The sequence below is a fragment of the Cetorhinus maximus genome, chromosome 17, assembly GCF_964194155.1.
Source record: "Cetorhinus maximus chromosome 17, sCetMax3.hap1.1, whole genome shotgun sequence".
NCBI classification, from domain to species: Eukaryota; Metazoa; Chordata; class Chondrichthyes; order Lamniformes; family Cetorhinidae; genus Cetorhinus; species Cetorhinus maximus.
Genome location: NC_135895.1, coordinates 82571982 through 82589306, shown reverse-complemented (window position 1 = coordinate 82589306; position 17325 = coordinate 82571982). Strand labels below are relative to the sequence as shown.

General features: G+C 41.0%; 1 protein-coding gene across 10 annotated transcripts in view; it reads left to right on the top strand.

Annotated features, from left to right (window-relative positions):
• Positions 1-17325, top strand: part of ralgps2 (Ral GEF with PH domain and SH3 binding motif 2) — a 674317-nt gene that overhangs the window by 1141 nt on the left and 655851 nt on the right. The gene's annotated exons all lie outside the window — the stretch shown is intronic.

Below are 17325 nucleotides of genomic sequence, written 5' to 3'. Positions count from 1 at the left end.
GTACTTAAGATGTTTGACTGTAGTCCTGACTCTGTTTTACAATTTTAGCTGTAAACTATATTGATGGACTTACTATTTAAGTGAGAGAAACCACATAACACAAGCTGATTATAAATATTGTTCATTCTTGTTACTGAAATTGATAATGTTTTCTTACTGTTGTTTATGACATATTTACATTGTTGCAGAGCAATAATACCTGCATTAATTGTAAAGTAGCTTTCCTCAGTGATCACTGTAAACTGTGGCAACTGCTGTAATATGCAGCTGCTCCTTTGAAGCACCATTGTTTTTTTCGTCCATCAGTTTGAGTTGGTAGTTAGGTCTCTTGTGGAGATGAGTACGAAAGCCGGTTAGTCCAGTTCTACTGAAAGTAATGGGAATTGTTCTTGTCAGAAGGAGTTTTTCAATCGAAAGATTAAGGATGCTGACTGAAAGCCAAGAATGTATTGAGAGTGCAATTTTCTCAAAACTTTGACAAAAATCTGCTCAGCTACTTTAAAATTTTCAGCACTGAAGGATGTCAACAGTAAAATAATCTTGTACTAAGGCAGTTTCATATTGGATATTTCTACCAACCTTTGCCCCCGGCTGAGTGCAAGAAGCCTACAAGTTTAATGTGCATTGTTGATGGGTTGATTATTGTAAAGTTCAAACACAATTGTTAGTTTTCTATGAATAAACATATTTTAAATATCTGAAATTCTTAAATGTTTTGTTATTTTGTAATAGCTCTTAGCCCTCGAAGCAGATAACTATACGAAAGGTGCAATTTCTGGAGAAAATGTATTGATTTGTATGTACTTGCTATGCACAGAAGGTGTGCGTTCTGGACTCACTTGAACACAAAATTTAGATTGACATTTTAGTGTAATATTGAGTAACTGGCGAATTGTCAGAGGTGCTGTCTTTCGGGTGAGAATTTAAACTGAGGCCCCACCTACCTATTCAGGTGCCTATCAGGTCAAGGAGCTGTCCAGATGAATTGGCCACTTTCATCCCTCAACCAATATCTCAAAACAGATGAATTGGTCACTCATTTAGTGTCTTATGGGACCTTGCTGGATGTAAGTTGGCTGCTATGATTTGTCTACAAAATGCCTGCAACTGCACTTAAACATAATTAAAAGGCAGCGAAATGCTTCCAGCTGTCCATGAGAGATGCTATATAAGTACCAGTTAATGGTTTAGAAGTTATATCACCAACAATTTGTATTTATATAATGCCTTTAATGTAATAAAATGTCCCAAGCTGCTTCACAGAGGCTTTATAAAACAAAGGTATGATACTTAGCCACGTAAGGAAATATTAAGGCAGATGACCAGGGACTTGGTGAAAGAGACAGGTTTTAAGGATTGTCTTAAAAGACAAAACTGAGAGGTGTGGAGAGGCTTAGGAAGGAAATTCTGGAGCTCAGGGCCTAGGCAACTGAAGGCATGGCCACCAGTGATGGAGCAAGTAAAATTGGGAATGCTTAAGAGACCATATTTGCAGGAGCACCGATATCTCAGAGGGTTGTAAAGATGGAGGAGATTACAGAGATGAGGAGTGGTCAGCCATGGAGTGATTTGAAAACAGGAGTGACAATTTTAAAATTTAGGCATTGCTTAACCTGGAGCCAGTGTTGACCAAAAAGCACATGGTGATGGATGAGCGGGATCTGGTGTGAGTTAGGACATGAACACCCGAGTTTTGGATCACCCCAAGTTTATTAGAGGGTAGAAGGTGGGAGGCTAATCGGAAGTGTGTTAACATAGTTAAGCCTTGAAATAAGTGTTATGGATGAGAGAGATAGTGGGATAACTTTATCCCCCTATTCCTCACCTCTTGGTTTTTCACAACAAGATGTATATTTTTAGAGGGAATGTTTTTAAATCTTTTTTTATTCGTTCATGGGATAGGGTCGGTGCTGGCTCGGCCAATATTTATTGCCCATCCCTAATTGCCCTTGAGAACTGAGTGGCTTGCTAGGCCATTTCAGAGGGCATTTAAGAGTCAACCATGTTGCTGTGGGTCTGGAGCCACATGTAGGCCAGACCAGGTAAGGACGGCAGAGTTCCTTCCCTAAAGGACATTAGTGAACCAGGTGGGTTTTACAACAGTCGTTCATGGTCGTCAAAGAGTCCACATTGAATAAGTTTATATCTTAAAAGTTAGGAATATGATACATCTTTACTGGGTATGACACAAAGGCATGGATGAAGGTTTCATCCTCATCAAAAGCCCCTTTAATATTTTGACTGTTTTTGTTGCTGAATATACTCCGCAGTTAGTCAGAACCTGTGGAAGTTAATTCAAGGAGAGAAGCTGTTTTTAATTGAATGGGGGAGATGTAAATATTATGCATGAAAGTACATCAGATACCACATACCAACCATTTTCACCACCAATTTTAGTTCTGAGTAGCATGGTCAAGCAACTGGAAAAAGAGTTCACACAAAAACCAAGTTCATATTATCTTGTAAGCAGTGTAGAAAATTGTACAGGATGTATTTGGCTATACTTCAGTTTAGATTATTTACAGAATATTTGTAGTCTCCTGGGTTAAACTTTTTTTTTTAACATAAGATTGAAGTTTACTTAATCAAATCAGGTGCGTCTATATTTTGTCTGCAGTTAAATCTGGAGTTTCACAGATCACTTTCTCGTAGGGAATCAAACTCAAACATGTAAATGTCAATTTAAAATTATTGGCTATGTACAACAACAGCAACAACTTGCACTTCCTACAGTATCTTTGACATGGAAAAATATCCCAAGGTGCTTAAAAGGGAAATAAGTATGCCAAGTCAACTTGGAAGATAGGAGGAGTAATGAAACGTTTTGTTAAGGAGATAGTTTTTAAGGAGCCTCTTAAAGGAGGATATGGAGGTGAAGCGACAACAAAGTTTAGGGAGGAAATTTCAAATGTGGGAGCTAGACATTCTGATGTCATTTCTGCCACTGGTGGGGCAAAGAGAGAGGTATGCACAAGGGACCAGAGTCAGAGGGCAGAGACTTTGGGGGGAAGAGAGTTTGCAAGGCTGGTGAAGGTTACAAAGATATAGAGGTGTGGGGCCATGAAGAGATTTAAACATGATCACAATTTTAAATTTGAGGCATTATCTAAGGGCAGCTTTGGATGAATTGAAGTTTACAGGAATTGGAGCATGTAAGGCCAACCAAAGGAGCATTTAAGCAGCGGAGCCTGGAGTTGACAATAGCATCGGTAGGTTTTCAAGCAGCAGACTGGCTGAGATGAGTAATTTTTACAGAGGTAGAAGTAGGCAAATTTTGTCATGGAGCAAACGTAGAGTTGATAACTGGAGTTGAATAGGGTACCACGGTTGCGAACATTCTGAGACAGGCTGGGGAGCTGGATAGAAATGGCAGCACGGGTAGGGATGGTGTTGGGAGCCCAAGACAATGGCTTTGGTTTTCTCATTTTTAGAGGAAAGTATTGTGGCTCATCAAATACAGGATGGCTCTGACAGCACAGATTCAGTGGAAAGAGTGGGGAGGGTGGTCAAAGAAGTGGTGGTGAGGGTCATGCTGCGTGTTGTCAGCGTGTGTGTGGAAGCTAGCCCCACATCTGAAAATTATGTCACCAATGGGCAGCACATGGATAAGAAAGAGAACAGGGACAAAAATATAATGGCTTCCTTCCATGCTATTCTGTGATATCCTGGGAGGAGATTCTGGAGATAACCTTGCAGGTATGGGATGAGAAGCCATTGGTGGACATGTTCTGGCCATGCTTAGGTAGATAATAATGGAACCAGTTCCATTGAGCTGGGCAATGTCAAACTCATTAGAGGTATATGGTGTGATCTTTGGTGTGGCCCTGACGAGCGATAACATTCCTTATTAGGAGATATCACTTGTGACTTGGGTTCACATTGTTTTATTGCTGTGAAAGAGGCAAAATCTTGATTGGAATAATTCCAGGAGGGAGCTGCGGGAAGGATTGACGTAGTTTTGGGTGGCAACAACACATTTCGGACTTTGGAAAGGAAACGGAGATTAGGGTTGGAACAATATTTTCTAAGGACTGAGGGATTGAGGCTGGGTTTTTGAAGAGAGAAGTGCTGAGAGGGAAGGTGACAATATATTAGGAAATGCAACCATTTATAATAACGTGGTGGTGAGGAAAAGAAGGTCATCAGTTTGGTGGGAATGAGGTTGAAGGAATGGCAGATGGGTCTTGTGAAGGAGATGAATTTATTAATCTGTTTTAACTCTAATGCTTTGTAATTTTCAACATCTCTATGAAATTTTTACATGGTTTGCATTCGTGGATATGGTGCCAGTGTTTTAAGCCTCCTCTCGAGTTTCTCACACACACTGTTATTTTGATGAATCAGTGATGTGTGATTTATGCGGATTATGTATGCTTTTTATAATGGGGCCAACAGTACACATACTGCACTTAACCGTGGCCAAACACAAATTTATTGTAACTGCTTCAGTCTGTGCCATAATGTATAATATCTGTAATGCTGTTGATCTTTTTGACTTTATCCACTTCTACTTATTCTCTTCCTCCATACCCTTCAGCATCTTTCCATTCTTTCTGTGTTCCAAAATGACGTGTTAATTTGCATGTTTTTTTGGTTCTTCTTGCTATTTTTCAAATCCACTTTCTCACCATTTGCAAAGTTCAATGTTCTACTTCTTTTTGTTCACAAACGTTAATATAAGTAGAACAACAAAAGTGACCTTAACATTGAGTCTTGGGTTGCACCACTTCCAACCTTTCTCCAGTCCCAGCAGCACCCATTAGTCATATTTATATACACCTGTTAGTCATATTTATATACACATGTTAGTCATCACTATCCGCCTTTTTCCTGTTAGTCAGCCAGCATTCAATCCATGCTGGCATAGTCCTCTTTTAGAATACACCTGAACTTTTGTAACAAGATAACTTGTTGAGCACGTTCTGAAATTCTATATATGCTATAACTACAGTCCTTTTACCTAATTATTCACTTAAAAAAATCTATAAAATTTGTTGACCTCAAGTAGCAAAACATCAGTGTTTTATTGCCTTGATTATCTTTTACTTGTCTAAGTATTCGCAAATGTAATTTTAAATCATAGATTCGAAATTTTTGGCAGCAAGAAGAAAAGGTTGTGTTTCTAGGTACTGTAAAGGGTTTGTTAATATTTTGCAAAAGGGTTTGTTAATATTTTGCAAAAGCACCTTATAAATCACTGCATATTTTGCTTTTTTGCTAGAAATTATTCGTTTAGAACACAAGGTAAGGATTCTTACCAAACAAAAATTCGAAATAATGGAGAGCATATTGTGCTGGATCCCCATCATGAAATATTGTGGAATTGTGTGGCACAGAATCATGCTAGCCGTCTTCCTCATGTTGAGCTCTTACTCTCATTTGTGTGGATGAGCCATGTCAGATGCTTCCAGAGAGAGAAAAAAAATAGTTTTGAGTGTTGCCCTTGTTTATCTTTGAATAGCTGGTTGTACAACTTGGGGTTTGATCCCTGTTCTAGCTGCCTGCCTTCTTGCTCTGCCCCATAGTAAAATCATGGTATAAGCCGTGGTTCGGCGACCCTTGAATAATCAAGGATGTTGCCTGGTTGTTAGGTAACAAGTGTCCTGTTGGTTGGGATGAGGAGACCAAAGAAATGAAAATGAGGGAATCTAAAACCTTTTGTATATGATTGGAGAGGGAAGTTCAAATTGCTGAGATATGAAAATAATCTGTAGTGAAAACTGATGTTTCCTTATTACACCTGTCAATTGTGCTAACTGCCAGTATCCTAATTTAGTCTAACCTGTAAATTTGAGCTCTATTGAAAATGCCATTTGGGACACTTCAGTGTGTCCTCACCAGTTGTTTGTTGTATTGTACCAAAAGATTTTAGGGGGACCTTATTTGCAGGTGTCAACCTATGGTCTCTCCCTTCAGCTCAAGTTGCACATCTTAAGGTCCCAGTGCCACCCAGGTCAAATGTTGATCTCAGTTGGAGTAAGACCGTTGTTAAATATTGAATGATTTTGTGCTGCTTTATGATAGCTTAAGTCCTGTCAGCATTGTATATACCAGTGGACCACATTTCCCCACCGCATTTCTGGACTTTCTGGTTCACAGCTCTTGTGAGTGGGTTGAGAATGATTGCACAATTATTTTCCCATGGAAAGCCTTTTCCTAAAGAAATTAGAATTGCTGAAAGGTGAATGGATTCTCCAAAGGAAAAAGCATTCAAAGAGAATCTTCATTATACCCTGAATTGAAACAGTTTTAACTCATTAATGTAATGTGAATGTGGGTAACATGTGATGAAATAATCTGGGTTATTCAAAATCTTCTCAAATTCTCTGCCAGAAAGTAGGCCCTGGCAATTATTTGCCGAACTACAGCAAAATGTTATGTTTTTTTTACTACGGGTGGGGCGAGGAGGCAGGCCCCATGTCCACCTCAGCTAGAACAGGATCGAATCCTGTGCTCATAGACATTTACAGCACAGAAGAAGGCCTTTCGGCCCATCGTGTCTGCACTGGCCAACAAAGATCTGGCTCCACTAATCCCATGTCCAGTGCTTTGCCCATATTTATGGCAATACAAGTGAATATTTAAATACTTCTTAAATGTTCCAAGAGTTTCTGACTCAACCACCTTTTCAGGCAGTGAGTTCCGGACTCCCACCACCCTCTGGGGGAAAAATTTTCAACCTCAACCCCCCTCTTAGCCGTCTATCTCTTACCTTAAATCTATGCCCCCTGGTTATTGAGCCCTCTACTAATGGAAAGAGTGCCTTCTTATACACCTTATCTATGCCCCTCATAATCTTATGCATCTCTATCAGGACCCCTCTCAACCTTCGCTGCTCCAAGGAAAACAACCCCAGCCTATCCAATCTTTCCTCATAGCTCAGACCATCCAGCCCAAGCAGCATCCTGGTAAATCTCCTCTGCACCCTCTCCAGTGCAGTCACATCCTTCCTGTAATGTGATGACCAGAACTGCACGCAGTACTCCAGTTGTGGCCTAACCAGCGTTGGCATTAATCTGATCAACACGCTTGCTGCCTATCCAACTGAGCTAACCGGCCTCACTCAAGATACAGGTGCAAAATTCAAGACCTTTTCAAGTTATTGGGCTGTTTCTTTATCTGTTATGTAATGTTCATGGGGTAGACTCTAAGGTTTTGCACTTGTGTTTGCTTAAGCAATCGGTGTTTCTAAGGGCAGTATAAATAAGAAATGATTGGTGAAGGAAGAGGCAGACATTCTCTCTGGAATAGGTTACTGTTCTATCTGCACACTTGTCACAATTTTTAAAAACGAATAATTTTAAGAGTGAATTAATTATCCAAGAATAAATGTGAAATCAGAATATATTATATTTAGATGTAGAAATTCCCCATTTTGTGTTAGGGCTATTTGCTTTCAGTTTCAGAAATAATTGTGCCAATTCTGTTCATGCTTCAAAGTGTTCTACAGACAGCTCGAGGTAATAAAAGTTTACTGTATGCCGGGTTTTTCCTACCACATGCCATGCTGATATTTTTACCTGTAGTTTTCTCAGCCTTGTGTAATTTTCAACCTTGCAGAAGCTCTGTTCAATTAGAACCAAAGCTTTTAAGAGTTCAAAAGCAAAATACTGCGCATGTTGGAAATCTCAGTTCTGTTGGAAGGTCACAGGCCTGAAACATTAACTCTTGTTTCTTTCTTCACGAAACCTGCTAGATCTTTTCAGAGTTCCATTGAATTGAGTATACGTTTCCGGAATGTGAAGATTAACTGTGGGATATGGCCATTCATGCATTCCATTCTATGTTCTTTAAAACAACTTACCCCAGCTTCTTGGTATTAACAATAGCCGCATATATATAAAATATATACACCCTCTGATTTGGCATTTGATGGTGTGACTAGCATCATAGACCCAAACCCGAGCAAAGAGCCAGCAGAAGAGGGGAGGGTTGAAAGTTAGCGAGAAGTTCCTCCCTGCAACCTCACTTAACTGTAGTACTGAAATATGGCACTGGCTTTTGGTTTTGCAAATTTCATTTTAAGTTTGCTTTTTTGTTTATAGAGCAGCGCTGCTTCCACATGTGACTTTAGAAAGTTGCATTCAAAAATATTAGCCTGGAAAGGAAGTTTGCAGTGGCAGGAAATGAACTAGTGCTAATATGGGGTGGCAGGAGGGAGAGATTTGAAATTGATTGCTATGTTGACAGAAATTCTATCTATTTTGATTTCAAAGTCATTGGTTCTGAGAGCACAGATATTTAGTCTTAGATCATAAGACCATAAGACATAGGAGCAGAAATTAGGCCAATCGGCCCATCGAATCTGTTCCGCTATTCAATCATGGCTGATAAGTTTTTCAACCCCATTCTCCCGCCTTCTCCCCGTAACCTTTGATCCCCATGCCAATCAAGAACCTATCTATATCGGTCTTAAATACACTCAATGACCTGGCCTCCACAGCCTTCTGTGGCAATGAATTCCATAGATTCACCACTCTCTGGCTAAAGAAGTTTCTCCTCATCTCTGTTCTAAAAGGTCTTCCCTTTACTCTGAGGCTGTGCCCTCGGGTCCTAGTCTCTCCTACTAATGGAAACATCTTCCCCACGTCCACTCTATCCAGGCCTTTCAGTATTCTGTAAGTTTCAATCAGATCCCCCCTCATCCTTCTAAACTCCATCGAGTATAGACCCAGAGTCCTCAAACGTTCCTCATATGTTAAGACTTTCATTCCTGGGATCATTCTCGTGAACCTCCTCTGGACCCTCTCCAGGGCCAGCACATCCTTCCTGAGATACGGGGCCCAAAATTGCTCACAATATTCTAAATGTGGTCTGACCAGAACCTTATAAAGCCTCAGCAGCACATTCCTGCTTTTATATTCTAGTCCTCTCGAAATAAATGCCAACGTTGCATTTGCCTTCCTAACTACCGACTCAACCTGCAAGTTAACCTTAAGAGAATCCTGGACTAGGACTCCCAAGTCCCTTTGCACTCCAGATTTCTGAATTCTCTCCCCATTTAGAAAATAGTCTACGCCTCTATTCTTCCTACCAAAGTGCATGACCTCACACTTCCCCATGTTGTATTCCATCTGCCACTTCTTTGCCCATTCTCCTAACCTGTCCAAATCCTTCTGCAGCCTCCCCGCCTCCTCAATACTACCTGTCCCTCCACCTATCTTACTATTCTAATTTCCCATCTTTTCCTATCTTTATCCTCTTTCCCAGTTTCTCTTTTTCACTGTAATATCTCAGTATTTGTTTGTTTGTAAAACTGATCAGATACATTTTCCCAATCCATGAATCTTAAACTTGGGGTTGATGCACTGGACTTTTTGTAACTTTAGACTATGAATTGATTCCCAGCTTTCTTTGTCCCGCGTTGTCTTCAGTTGCTTAGATGCTAAGCTATGGAAATCCCTTCCTAAACCTGTCCATCTTTCCACTTCTCATTTAAGATGCCTCTTAAAACCTACCTCTTTGATTAAGCTTATGCTTACATGTCCTACATTTCTCTCTTGGGCCTGTTGTCAGTTTTCTGTCTGATAATGATCCTGAGAAACTCATTGGGATGTTTTGCTACGTGAAAGGCACTATAAATGAAAGTTGTTGAATACAAGTTTTGTTCCTTGGCTCATACATTTAAAAGAATTAAAATTTATGGTAACACTAAATTAGTTAATGAAGATAAATGCTGATGAGGCCTATCTAGCTTATCTTTTTATGGAAATCCATGATGCTCCATATTCATCGCCTAAGTTTAATCGTTGTACTTTCGGTTGGCATTGACTAGCTATATGGTTAATTTTGGAGTATGATTGCGAATCAGCAATACCTTTTCATTGCTGTCATTATTGTCCTTGTTATGAAAATGTATTTTTTACTGATAGAAGGCATCATGATCCTGATACTGTTGATATCAAAGGCTTCAATATTTTGTTTTCAGGAACTAACTGATACTTGAATACGATGCCCTGTTTATTTATGGAATAGTCTTTTGTGGATTTTTATTTTTACAGGTGTTCTTTTTAAGCGGGGATGGAAATAGAGCCAAATTCTCTTATACTTGCATAGTGTCAGTTGATCTCCACTGGAGTTGCTCTCTACCTCTTTCTGTTACTCTGTCTTGCACTCATCATTCTTTCTTTATGCTTTTATTCGTTTTGCAGTGTTGTCTTTGTATCTCTATCTCTGTATTTTGGCTAGTTTTGTGGGTTATATGCCATCATTTTTATTTGTTATATTAATTTTCTTATTTTTAAAAATTAAAAATTAAAAAACATGGGATGTGGGCTTCACTGGCTGGGCCAGCATTTATTGCTCATCCCTAGTTGCCATTAAGAAGGCGGTGATGAGCTGCCTTCTTGAACCGCTGCAGTCCATGTGATGTAGGTACACCCACAGTGCTGTTAGGAAGGGAGTTCCAGGATATTGACCCAGTGACAGTGAAGGAACGACGACATATTTCCAAGTCAGGATGGTAAGTGACTTGGAGGGGAACTTCTAGGTGGTGGTGTTCCCATCTATCTGCTGCCCTTGTCCTTCGAAATGGTAGTGGTCAAGGGCTTGGAAGGTGCTGTCAAAGGAGCCTTGGTGAATTCCTGCAATGCATCTTGTAGACCGTAAACACTGCTGCTGCCGTGCGTCGGTGGTGGAGGGAGTGAATGGGTGACCACTAGGAGGTTGCGCAAGAGAAGTAGGCAGGTAGTGCAAGTGTCCCCTGGGGTCCTGCTCACAAATCTGTTTTCTGTTTTGGAAGCTGGTGAGGGCACTGGTTCCTCAGAGGAATGCAGTCAGAGCCAAGTTTGTGGCACCACGAGCGGCTCAGCTGAACAGGAGAGGAGGAAGAAGAAAGGAAAAGCTATAGTGACAGGGGATTTATTGGTTAGGGGAACAGACAGGCATTTCTGTGGCTGTAGATGTGACTCCAGGATGGTATGCTGCCTCCCTGGTGTCAGGGTCAAGGATGTCACAGAGTGGCTGCAGGACATTCTTCTGGGGGAGGGTGATCAGCCAGAGGTCGTGGTCCACATTGGTACCAATGACTCAGGTAGGAAGGGGGATGTGGTCCTGCAATCAGAATTTAGCGAGCTTGGTAGAAAATTAGCAAGCAGGACCTCTAATGTAGTAATCTCTGGATTGTTCCCAGTGCCACGTGTCAGTGAGTACAGAAATAGGAGGATAAGGCAGATGAATGAGTGGCTAGGAAGATGGTGCAGGAGGGAGGGCTTTAGATCCCTGGGACACTGGGACTGGCTCTGGGGGAAGATGGCACTGTACAAGCTGATGTGGATTGCACCTGAACAGAGCTGGGACTGAGTTCCTTGCGGGGCATTTTGCTAGCGCTGTCAGGGGGGCTTTAAACCAACTCAGCAGGGGTGTGGGAAGCAAGAGAGAACAGAGAATATTAGAGAGGAATACCAGGGCGCACAAAATACTCGGAGGGACAGATAGAACTAGTATAGAGAATAGTAAATTAATAGGTAAAGTCGGGGTAAAGGAAAAAGTAATAGAATCTAAATCAGAGTTACTATTCAAGTATGTGAATGCACAGTGTATAGTAAATAAGACTGGGGAGTTAGAGGCGCAGATTGCCATGTGGAAATATGATGTTCTGGCGATAACAGAGACCTGGCTCAAGGAAGGGCAGAACTGGTTGTTAAATATACCCGGTACAAGGTGTTCAGAAGAGATAGGAAAGGAAGGAAAGTAGGAGGGGTGGCGGTATTGGTTAAGGAGAGCATTGCAGTGCTGGAGAAAGAGGATGTCCCAGAGGGTTCAAGGACAGAATCAATTTGGCTCGAGCTAAGGTACAAAAAGGGTGCAATTACATTGCCTGGTGTCGTCTATAGACCGCCAAATAGTGAGAAGGATGTAGGAGAACAAATCTGCAGGGAAATTACAGGAGATGCAAGCATTATAGAGTACCTATAATAGGGGACTTTAATTACCCAAATGTAGACTGGGGCAGTGGTATTGTAATGGGCAGAAAGGGCCAAAAGTTCCTAGATTGTGTTCAGCAGAATTATCTACAGCAGTATGTGTCCAGTCCAACAAGAAAAGACGCACTGTTGGACCTGGTTCTTGGAAATTAGCTGGGCCAAGTAGATCATGTGTCAGCGGGGGAACATTTAGGAGACAATGATCATTGTATTGTGCATTTTAGGATGTTGATAGAAAAAGACGATAGGCAATCCAGAGTGAAAATAATTAACTGGACAAGAGCCGACTTCGATGAGGCAAGAACGTAGCTGGGCCAGATAGATTGGAATGAAAGATTGGCAGGAAAAACTGTAGCTGAACAATAAGCTACCTTCAAAAAGGAATTGGTTCGGGCACAGTCGAGATATATTCCATCGAAAGGGAAAGGTACGGCAAACAAGTCCAGAGCTCCCTGGTTGAAAAAGGAGATTGAAATTAAGATGAAGAAGAAAAAGTGTGCTTATGACAGGTGTCAGGTAGAAAATATAATTGAGAACTAAGAGGAATACAGAAGGCTCAGAGGGGAGGTGAAAAAGCAAATTAGAGAAGCAAAGAGTGATTATGAGAAAAGACTGACAGTCAACATAAAGTGGAATCCCAAAGCCTTCTATAGACACATAAATAGTAAAAGAGTGGTAAAAAGAGTAGGGCCGATTAGGGACCTAAGAGGGAATTTACACATCAACAAAAGGGCCATGGCTGAGGTATTAAATGAATAGTTTGCATCCGTCTTTACCAAGGAACTAGATGCTATCTGGGCCATGGTGACAGATGATAAGGAGGAAGTGTTGAATAGACTGTCAATACTCAAAGTTGACAAGGCACTGGGACTGGAAAAGATGCATCCAAGGATATTGAAGGAAGTGAGAATAGAAATTGCAGGGGCACTGGCCATACTCTTTCAGTCTTCCCTAGACTCAGAGTTGGTGCCAGAGGACTGGAGAATTGCAAACATTACACCCTTGTTCAGAAAAGGTTGTAAGGATAAGCCCAACAATTCCAGACTAATCAGTTTAACTTCAGTGGTGGGCAAGATTCTACAAACAATTATTTGGGATAGAATTAGTAGTCGCATGGAGAAATATGGTTTGATAAGGAAGAGCCAACATGGATTTCTAAAAGGGAAATCGTGTTTAACTAGCTTGCTGGAGTTTTTTTGAAGAGGTAACAGAGAAGGTTGATGAGGGTAATGCTGTTGATGTGGTGTACATGGACTTTGAAAAGGCATTTTGACACAGTGCCACACAACTGACTTGTGAGTAAAGCTATTGCTTATGGAATAAAAGGGGCAGTAGCAATGCGAATACAAAATTGGCTGAAAAATAGGAAGCAAAGAATAATTGTCAATGGATGTTTTTCAGGCTGGCGGAAGGTTTGTAGCAGAGTTCTCCAGGGGTCAGTATTGGGACCTTTGCTTTTCCTGATATATATTAATGATCTAGATCTTGGTGTGCAAGGGACAATTTCAAAGTTTGCGGATGATGCGAAGCTTGGGAGTGTTGTGAACTGTGAGGACGGTGTGGAACTTCAAGAGGACATAGACAAGTTGGTGGAGTGGGCAGGTAGGTGGCAGATAAAGTTCAGTGTGCATTTTGGTAGAAAGAACGGGGACAGACAGTATAAAATAAGGGGTGCAATTTTGAAGGGAGTGCAGGAGCAGAAAGACTTGGATGTATATATACATAGATCATTGAAGGTGGCAGGACAGGTGGAGAGAGCAGTTCATAAAGCATATAGTATCCTGTGCTTTATTAATAGAGGCATAGAGTACAAGAGCAGGGAGGTTATGCTGAATTTATATAAGACCCTCGTTAGACCTCAGCTAGAATATTGTGTACAGTTCTGGGCACCATATTATAGGAAGGATGTGAACACATTGGAGAGTGCAGAAGAGGTTTACAAGAATGGTCCCAGGGATGAGAAACTTCAGCTATGAGGATAGATTGGAGAAGTTGGGACTGTTTTCCTTGGAGAGGTGAAGGCTGAGAGGAGACTTGATAGAAGTTTTCAAAATCATGAGGGGGCTGGACAGAGTAGATAGGGAGACGCTGTTCCCACTTGAAAAAGGATCAAGAACGAGAGGGCACAGATTTAAAGTGATTTGCAAAAGAAGCAAATGTGACGTGAGAATAACTTTTTCACATGAGTGGTTCGGGTCTGGAATGCATTGCTTGGAAGTGCGGTGGAGGCAGGCTCAATTGAGGCATTCAAGAGGGCATTAGATGATCATTTGAATAGAAACAAGGCGCAGGGGTACGGGGAAAAGGAAGGGCAATGGCACTAGGTCGTAATGCTAATTGGAGAGCCGGTGCAGACATGATGGGCCGAATGGCCTCCTTCTGTGTCATTAAGATTCTGTGAACTGATTCTCAATCCAAGCCAGTATATTACTCCCAATCCCATGCGCTCTAATTTTGTTTACTGACTTCTTGTCTAGGACCTTATCAAAAGCCTTCTGAAAATCCAAATACACTACATCCACCAGTTCTCCCTTATTTATTCTGCCAGTTACATCCTCAGAAGATTCCAACAGGTTTGTCAAATATGATTTCTTTTTCATAAATCGATGTTGATTCTGCCCAATCCTACCATTATTTTCTAAGTGTTCAGTTATCACATCCGATAGAATAGATTCTAGCATTTTCCCTGCTGCTGATGTGAGGCTAACAGAGCTGTAGTTCCCTGTTTTCTATCCCCTTCTTTCTTAAATAGTGGGGCTACATTTGCTACCTTCCAATCTGCAGGAACAATTCCAGAATCTGTAGAAATTTGGAAGATGACCGCCAATGCATCCAGTACCTCTGAGATGTAGGTCATCAGGCCCAGGGGAGTTATCAATTTGCAGTCCCATTAATTTCTCCAGTACCTTTTTTTTTAATGAATACTAATCTCTTTCAGGTCCACAATCTCAATAGTCCCTTCGTTCTCTGGTATTTATGGGAGGTTTTTTTTGTATCTTTCTTCATGAAGACAGATACAATGTATTTGTTTAGTTTCTCTGCTATTCCTTATCTCCGTTATAAATTCTCATGTCTCTGTCTGTAATGGGCTCAGATTTGTCTTTGCTAATCTTTTCCTTTCTACATACCTATAGAAGCTTTTGCAGTCTGTTTCTATGTTTTTCACTAGTTTGCTTTCATATTCAGTTTTCTCTTTCTTTATCAGTTTCTTGGTCCTCATTTGCTGAATTCTAAAATGTTCCCAAACTGCAGGCTTAGCCCTTTTCTTTTGGCAACTTTATAAGCCTCTTCCTTTGGTTTAATGCAATCCTTAACTTCTCTTGTCAGCAATGGTTGGATCACTTTTCCTGTTGGGTTTTTGTGCTTGAAAGGAATGTAAATTTTTTGTAAACCATGTCTTAGTTCTTTAAATGCTAGCCATTGCTTGTTTATCCTCATACCTTCTAATGTAGTTTTCCAATCTACCACAGCCAACTTGCCCCTCATACCTTCATAGTTTCCTTTATTTAGATTTAAGACCCTAGTTTTGGATTGAACTACATAACTTTCAAACTTTATGTAAAATTCTAATATACTATGGTCACTCTTCCCTGAAGGCTTCATTACAACAAGATTATTAATTGGCCCCTTCTCATTCCCTGTTCTCTGGTTGGTTCCTCAACATACTGTTCTAGAAAACCATCTTGCATACATACCGGGAATTCATCCTTCACAGCACTAGTGCTAATTTGATTTACCCAGTCTTTTTATAGATTGAAGTCGCCCACGATTACCGTATTACCCTTGTTCCATGCACCTGTAATTTACTGATTTATACCGTGTTTTACCTTACCACTGCTGTTTGGTGGCCTATAGATAATTCCCACCAGTGTTTGCCCCTTGCTGTTTCTTAGCTCCACCCAAACTGATACTACGTCTTGATCTTCCAATCCAAGATCCTCTCTCTCACCAATGTACTGATCTCATCCTTTATCAACAGTGCTCCCCTCCCTTTCTGTTTTTCCTATCCTTCCTAAACGTTGAATGCTTTTGAACATTCGGTTCCCAGCCTTGGTCACCCTGCAGCCACGTCTCCATCATTGCAATTAGGTCATATCTGTTTACTTTGTGCAGTCAATCCATCGACCTTGTTGTGAATGCTGTGTGCATTCAGATAGAATGCCTTTAATTCTGTCTTTTTATTGTTTTCGCAACCTCTAGCCTTATCTGCTACCACACTCTTAAGTTTGTATGTTCTGTCCCTTCCTGTCACACCTGATTACCATTTCTCACATCGCTACCTGCTCTCTTGCCGCTGCCTTTCTCTTTGATTTAACATCATCCCTCACATGTTCCTTCATCTCCACAATTTAGTTTAAAGCCCTCTCTATCGTCCTAGTTCCGACTTATCAAAATGCTGGTCCCAGTGAGGTTCAGGTGAAGGCCATCTCAGTGGTGCAGCTCCCACTTTCCCCAGTTCCCAGGAACCAAAACCCATTTCTCCCACACCAATCTTTGAGCCATGCATTTAACTGTCTAATCTTATTGCCCCAACGCCAATTTGCTCACGGTTTAGGTAATAATCCAGAGATTTGTAACGGAACTAACGTCTCTCACTATATTTGTACGAAATATGTATATAGTATATATATCAACATGGCTACTTCCTGAAATGTTAAAAAATGGACAAAGACTTTAAAAAGGTTTAAGCTATGTCTGCCTGTGACCCTGAATAATAGAAGCTAATCTAACAGTATTGAAGAAATTTGCACCTCACTATCTCTGAAGAGACACGAATGACCCCTGTGGGTGCAGAGATTAAATTCAAAGGGAATTATATAAAGGTCATCTGCATTTCCTAAGCCAGGCCTGCCCAACATACTTTGTCAAAGTGGGGAGGTGGGAGTCACGTGACATGGCCCCCTAGCTGGTGGAACCAGTTACAGTGCCTTGCTGCACAGTCAATCAGTCTGCCATTTTTCATCTAGCAAGCAGCAGCTCAGAACAAGGGCGCGGTGCAGGTGAATCCATGATCCCTATCTACACTGTTTCTACTGGAACTTCTGTATCAGTGCCTACAAGACTAATTCATCTCAATGAGCCTTTCCCATCATGGAAGTCATCTGTATTGTAGTCTTCAGCCTGCCGTGTGAAAGAATGCACCATTGGACTTGGATTCTGGACTCATGTGAAACCAATAAGTCTTTGCTCTGTGGCCTTTGCCCTGTAAATCTGTCCTTTTCTATCTCTCTTTTATTGTATGAATGCACCAGGGGCTACGTAGTGATACCCCCTCTTATGTTTTGAATGTGCGCAAATAAGCTAACCCTCTGAGTTTACCCTATCTTGAGTTTGCTGTGACTGCAGAGAACTATGTCTAACCCCCTGACTATTCTGTCCCCTACTACCACCACATTGCTAT